General features: G+C 40.0%; 1 protein-coding gene across 2 annotated transcripts in view; it reads left to right on the top strand.

Moving 5' to 3' along the window:
- Positions 1-211: 211 nt before the first annotated feature.
- Positions 212-6,000, top strand: part of LOC139566017 (liprin-beta-1-like) — a 31,691-nt gene continuing 25,902 nt past the window's right edge. For both annotated transcript variants that reach the window (XM_071386826.1, XM_071386824.1), the window contains exon 1: positions 212-379. The gene's annotated coding sequence lies outside the window, so the exon portion shown is untranslated. The remainder of the gene's footprint in view (positions 380-6,000) is intronic.

Here is a 6,000-nt window from a genome sequence, read left to right as displayed (position 1 = left end):
TCAATCTGATTGATATTCATAAAGTAAAACACATGAATAAGATAACTCACACCCATATAGATGTTATTTGTCTCATGTATAATGGTCAGTTTTCCATTAGTTATTTTATTCCCTCCAAAATGAAAACCAATAGTATTAAAATCAAAAAGTAATTTTGCCTACACAGGGTTGAAATTGGATTGAATAGCAAACACTATAGAGTAGTCTCTGATTGGCCTTGGTTGGCGCATGCGCAGATGTACAGCAAACTTCGATATGCAACTCTATCGAAAGGTGTTGCGTACGGCTCGAGAGAGCCCTGAAAAGTGAACTTTTGGAGTAGCGTTAAAGTCGCTCTTCAAAGAGTCGACGTCTGTGAAGTTATTCCTTTTTTAATTGGGTAAGTGTTTTTGTTTAGTTTTTTGTATTTCAGTCATAACGGACCAGTTTTTTTGTACTTTGACCGTGAATTGTATGGTTTGTATGGGTTACATTTAGTCTGCGCCATTGGGTTATTTATGGCCAATAAGAGTAGGATTTCTAGTAAATTGAAAAACAATTGAAAACATTTGAGACAAACTTTCTTGGAAAGTTATTTTCTCATTGACTTAGGATACTGCTGTGCACAGCTATCAGTACGTTAATCAGTTGATGAGACTGCGAAAACGTTGGCACGCTCAGGAAAACAATGAATGGGCAACAGTTTGATACATTTTCACCCTTACCACAACTCTTGATTATGGTTACAGTGTAGCAATGAGCAATAACATCACTAATATTAAAAAGTGTTGCATACCACTGAAGCTTTTACATAATGGTCAGTGGTGTAAAGTACTTAAGTAAAAATACTTGAAAGTAGCGTTGCCACTTAAGTTTTTTTGTGGGGTATCTGTACTTTACTATTTATATTTTTGACAACTTTTTTACTTCACCACATTCCTAAAGAAAATTATACTTTTTACTTCATACATTTTCCCTGACACCCAAAAGTACTTGTTACATTTTGAATGCTTAGCAGGACAGTAAAATGGTCTAATTCACACATTTATCAAGAAAACAATCCCTGTCATCTCTACAGCGTCTGATGTGGCAGACTCACTAAACACGTGCTTCATTTGTAAATGATGTCTGAGTGTTAGTGTGCTTCAGGCTATCTGTAAATAAAAAATAAAATGGTGCCTTCTGGTTTGCTTAATATAAGGAATTTGAAATGATTTATACTTTGATACTTAAGTATATTTTAGCAATTACACGTACGTTTGATAAGTATATAGTTTAAAACTCAATACTTTTAGACTTTTACTCAAGTGGGATTTTACTGGGTGACTTAAACTTTTAGTTGTAATTTTTTATTAAGGTATCTTTACTTTTACTCAAGTATGACAATTGGGTACTTTTCCCACCACTACATATGGTATGCACACCTCAGGTAGGTAGGTCAACTTTACCTTCAGTTCAGGTAATTTCATTAACTGTAGGCCTATTCATAAAGGGGGAAATTCATTCTCGCAATTGTGGGAGACATGGACACTTTACCAAGTTAATTTAACAACGAAAACATCACAGTTGGAATGGTGAATAAAACTTGTTTGCCAAAATTGCCAAATTCATTCATTGTGTTCTTTTATTTAAGGGCTCATAGATTTATTTGGTATTACTCTGTAGTCTTAAATTGTCCAGGAAAGAGCGCTCCTTCTCGAGATATTGTGTGTGTCCTGGCTCTTGGCAATCTCTCTGTGTATTGGGTGTCTTGGGTTCCGGGGGAGGGGAGGGGAGGGGGGGCTGGAAGGAAGCATAACAAAGGATTTACTCTCAGACAAAGACCTTGGTTCAGTCTACTGCACTCAGACCAATTACTGTATTTTAGATGATATATATTTTTTTATAGACAAATGTCCAAAGGATAGCATGCAGTCACATGTATTGTACAGTAGTGTATCCAATGACTGCAACATTATCAGGCAAGGATAATCGTTTGAAATCTGTATCAGTGCTGCAAGACAACATATTCTTCACCACAAGTCCAGCTGAAAGTTGTTGTCCAAGCCAAGTCCAGCCGTAAGGCCAGACTTCCAAGAGCTATAGTGACAGCTTTATGTTGACAACTGTGCCCTCCAACCTAGTACCAAGGAAACAATCAACCGGGTGTCTCCTTTTTGAAGCAAAGGTTTTTCAAGGAAATGTCAGTCTATTTCAGCATTATGTGCAGAATAGTTTTGTTGACATTTTTAATTTCCTCGTGCAGTGTGTCCTGTCAGTTGTTTGTCCCTCAGGCAGAGTTGAGTCCATTCCAGCAGCGGTGAGGTTCATTGATATAGCGTGGGTTGGTCCTAGTTTGTTGTGAAGAGCAGAGAGCAAAGTATTTTAGCCTACAGCTCCTTCATCCAGTGTTCAACTGAGTTATTTGACAGACCCAGCTATCCTAGCTACGTAAAGTAATAGATGTCTAGCATCTAGCTTAAAAAACCCTTCAGCCCCACACATTCTACCAGATTTTGTCCTGAGGCCGTTCTCCACCATCCAGACCTACTTTCCCCACACGTTGACATTCCATCCGTACTTCTGGAGGACTACTCCTGCGTTGGCGTATTCTGAGTGATTGGACAGCTCCTAGGCGCAACTCTTGGTCAAGCACAGAATGTTGAGGAACAATTTGGGCCATTGCTGGGGTAGACCTGATCCTTGTACTTTACATTTTAAGGTGAAGACTTTGTTTCGTTCATTGCATTTGTTGTTGGATTCTTATACACATATTTGCATTTACAGTAGCCTAAGAAATTCCTGACGGGAATAATGTGCTTTCTGTTCCCACTAAACCTCTTTGACAAGATCTTTGGCTTTTTAAAAATTAAGGATTCGAGCTTTAAAATCTCAAATATTTTTAATTGTGCTCCTACATTTCATTGTGTGCTTCTACATTTTTCAACTTAGTTGAACACTTGCTCCTTGTAAAAAGGTCAACGTAGAGCCCTGAGTAGTAGCTGGGGAAGTAAGACCTTTCTCAAGCATGTGACAGGAAGGACTTCCTAACAGGACAAGGCAAAGGTCATCCTGAGTGCAGGGATGCTTTGGGCAGCAGCCTTGTTCACTTTATAGCCTAGTCTAACTTCAGAGATGATTGCCTCTGTCTTATTTGTGTTCAGTCATGCCAAGCTTTCAGGCCCTGCTTCAAAATCCATATTCATATTCAGTCTACAGTGGCAGATAGTCAAACATCTGCGCATCATAACTACAGCTAATGATGACTAGCCCCGGGACATACATAGGAAATCCATAATTAAACAGACATTCAGTTTCAGCGTGGCTATTAGTTGTGATGGTGTGTTTTTATTGCTCTGTTCAGAATGGCAGTGTGTTGAATAATAACACCAGTCTGTTTGGAAGGGGTCTTTGAGGCCTACAAGTCACCACAACACACAACAAGAGAACAATAAGGCCAGTCAGACATGTAGTAAGATGTCCAACACAGCATTTTCTCCCTGTACTCTGTCCTGCCTGGGATGTTGCCTAGTTGCCCCCCAAGTGTGTTTTTGTCTGTAATTTAGTTGGGACATGTGTAAAACGTCCATACCTTGTGTTCTCTTTCCCTCGCTTTCCATGTGACTCTGTGCAGGAAAAAGAGCTGTTTGTGTGCCATGTCTACGACCACAGGGGTGAAGTCCCAGCCTACTATTACTACTGCAACCTGACCTCACTCCAGACATGACAAAGGACCATTAGACCTCTAAGGAAAATAATCATTCAAACAAGCCAAGGGGTTTGAAGTAGTTGGATGCTGTTCAGGAATTGGTGCACGTTTAGTGTTTTTGTTTTGCTTTACTTCCTGGCACTGAAGACTGAAAGCACCTGATGTTGTGTTTTTAGGTGCTGTATGACCAAACCAACATCCAGTACCTACTGTTAGGACATTCATAATTTGTATGACTGAATCATTGTGCTATATGGGGTATTTCAATTCTCTACCCTACTTTGAGCCCCCTGTTAAACAACAGCTCACCAGCTGAAGGGGAGACAAGTGCATACGTCACTTTAGTTCTGAAACACAGCTGGAACTCTATAGCTACGTAGCTATTAGAATGTGTGTGTGTGTGCATGTACGAGTGCTCGAGTGTGTGAGTGATGCTCGTCAATGGGCCAGGCAGTGTGTTTTTCTTTTCGAAAGAGTCGCCCCTCCCCCTCCATATCTCTACTGGTTGTCAAACTATGTAAATAAACCAAAATAACAGCTGCCCAATGATTTCAAAGGCAAACCTGAGACAAATGGGTTAGCCTTTGCTTACAATGCACACATTCAGTAATGAGGCCTTACTAGGAAAACATTCACGTAGAGAACCTTTTTCCCTAAGAGATTGAAATGTCTTTTCTAGTGGTAGACCTTAGTTTTGTCTGAGGACTTGGAAAGCTTTGATGCTTTGAAAAAGAAGAACCCGCTGGTTGTTCAGAGGAGTTGACACACAATACCCAGTGCAGTGTAGTGGATTGGTTGTTATCTGTGAGATTATATTAGGGGAAACTCCACGGTAACAGAATTACGCTGACAGTCGCATGTTTCACTTTAAAATGTATACCAAACAAAAAGCAATACATCTCAATTGAGATGGTTTGGGATGAGTTGAACTGCAGCATGAAGGACAAGCAGACAACAAGTGCTCATCATATGTGGGAACTCCTTCAAGACTGTTGAAAAGCATTCCAGGTGAAACTGGTTGATAGAATGCCAGGAGTGTACAAAGGTGTCATCAAGGAAAAGGGTGGCTACTAATCTCAAATATATATTGTTTTGCCGAACACTTATTTTTTTCATAGTTTTGATAGCTCCACTATTATTCTACAATGTAAATAAAACAAAAAAAACTTGAATGAGTAGGTGTGTCCAAACTTTTGAGAGAGAAAAAATCTATCTGGAGGAGGTTTGAAGGAATCCAGGGGAGGGTGTTACAGAGTGCTGGTCATACAGGTCACAGAGATGCTGGTGTCGGTTACTGAACTGACACATACTGAGCACTGAACTGCTCTGGAATGAAACAGTTTCAATGCCTTACCCACAGTAGAACTGTCTGTGTAGCCTCGAGCCGACGAGTTGCCACTACTGGCAGACAGTACTTTACAAGGCTGAATAGATAATAACTTTTTCTGTGGTTTTAAAACTTGTTTGGGTGAATCTGCCAGCCACTGATTGTTATAACAGCAATGGAAAACTCTTTGCTCTTCACCATAAAGTGGTACTTTACTGGTTCAGTGAGTCATTGTGAGTAGATGGGCTATGTGGTGTTAATTCCCACTACCCGTTTTAGCAAAGACACGCATTACAATTGTACTTGTTTATCCATTGTGTCCATTGTGCTCTACTTTCAAAAGGTATGCTTCAGTTGATTTTATTAGGTCCAGATTTTAATATTAGATAAAGACCATGTTCTCAGCTATTATTTAAATGTAAACTGCCCGTTTAGAACCAACTTATCTGGTTTTAAACAGCCTATGTGGCATCGGTATGAGTCAGGAACATCATTTTCTAGTGTCGAAATTGACTACAGGATAATTTTGGTCATTAAGTCAACTCCGTTTTGTACGAGACTTTGTAAGTTCGTTTTTCACGACTTACTAGGGGGTTGGGTATGGATTGCAATCATCATGCCCAGTGCCCACTAACACGAGAGAAGCAGCTGTACTGATTGCGCTCCATAAGCTGCCCACGCTCTATCCAATCATAGCAACCAGAACCTCCAGACAGTGAGACAGACCTGCCCATTACACAGTGCCTCAGACTGGTTTACATAAGACCACACATTATGTTAAATAACCCTTGGCCCTAAGCCCTTTATGGAGTGGCCACTTGCTGATGTGTTTGGTGTCAATCATTCGAGTCTGCCACTTTGTTTGGGCAAAATGAGAATTGAGACTAACAGAGCACTCTTGATATATTGTATTATCAATATTCCAAAACCCATTGGCGAGCATCTTGTATCGCCGTGCGATCTGTTTTGTAACATGATTCCGTATGAAACACTGCCAGACAGACTC

Source organism: Salvelinus alpinus, chromosome 37 (genome assembly GCF_045679555.1).
Source record: "Salvelinus alpinus chromosome 37, SLU_Salpinus.1, whole genome shotgun sequence".
NCBI classification, from domain to species: domain Eukaryota; kingdom Metazoa; phylum Chordata; class Actinopteri; order Salmoniformes; family Salmonidae; genus Salvelinus; species Salvelinus alpinus.
Note: the sequence above shows the minus strand (reverse complement) of the source record. Positions and strands in the feature narration are given on the sequence as shown.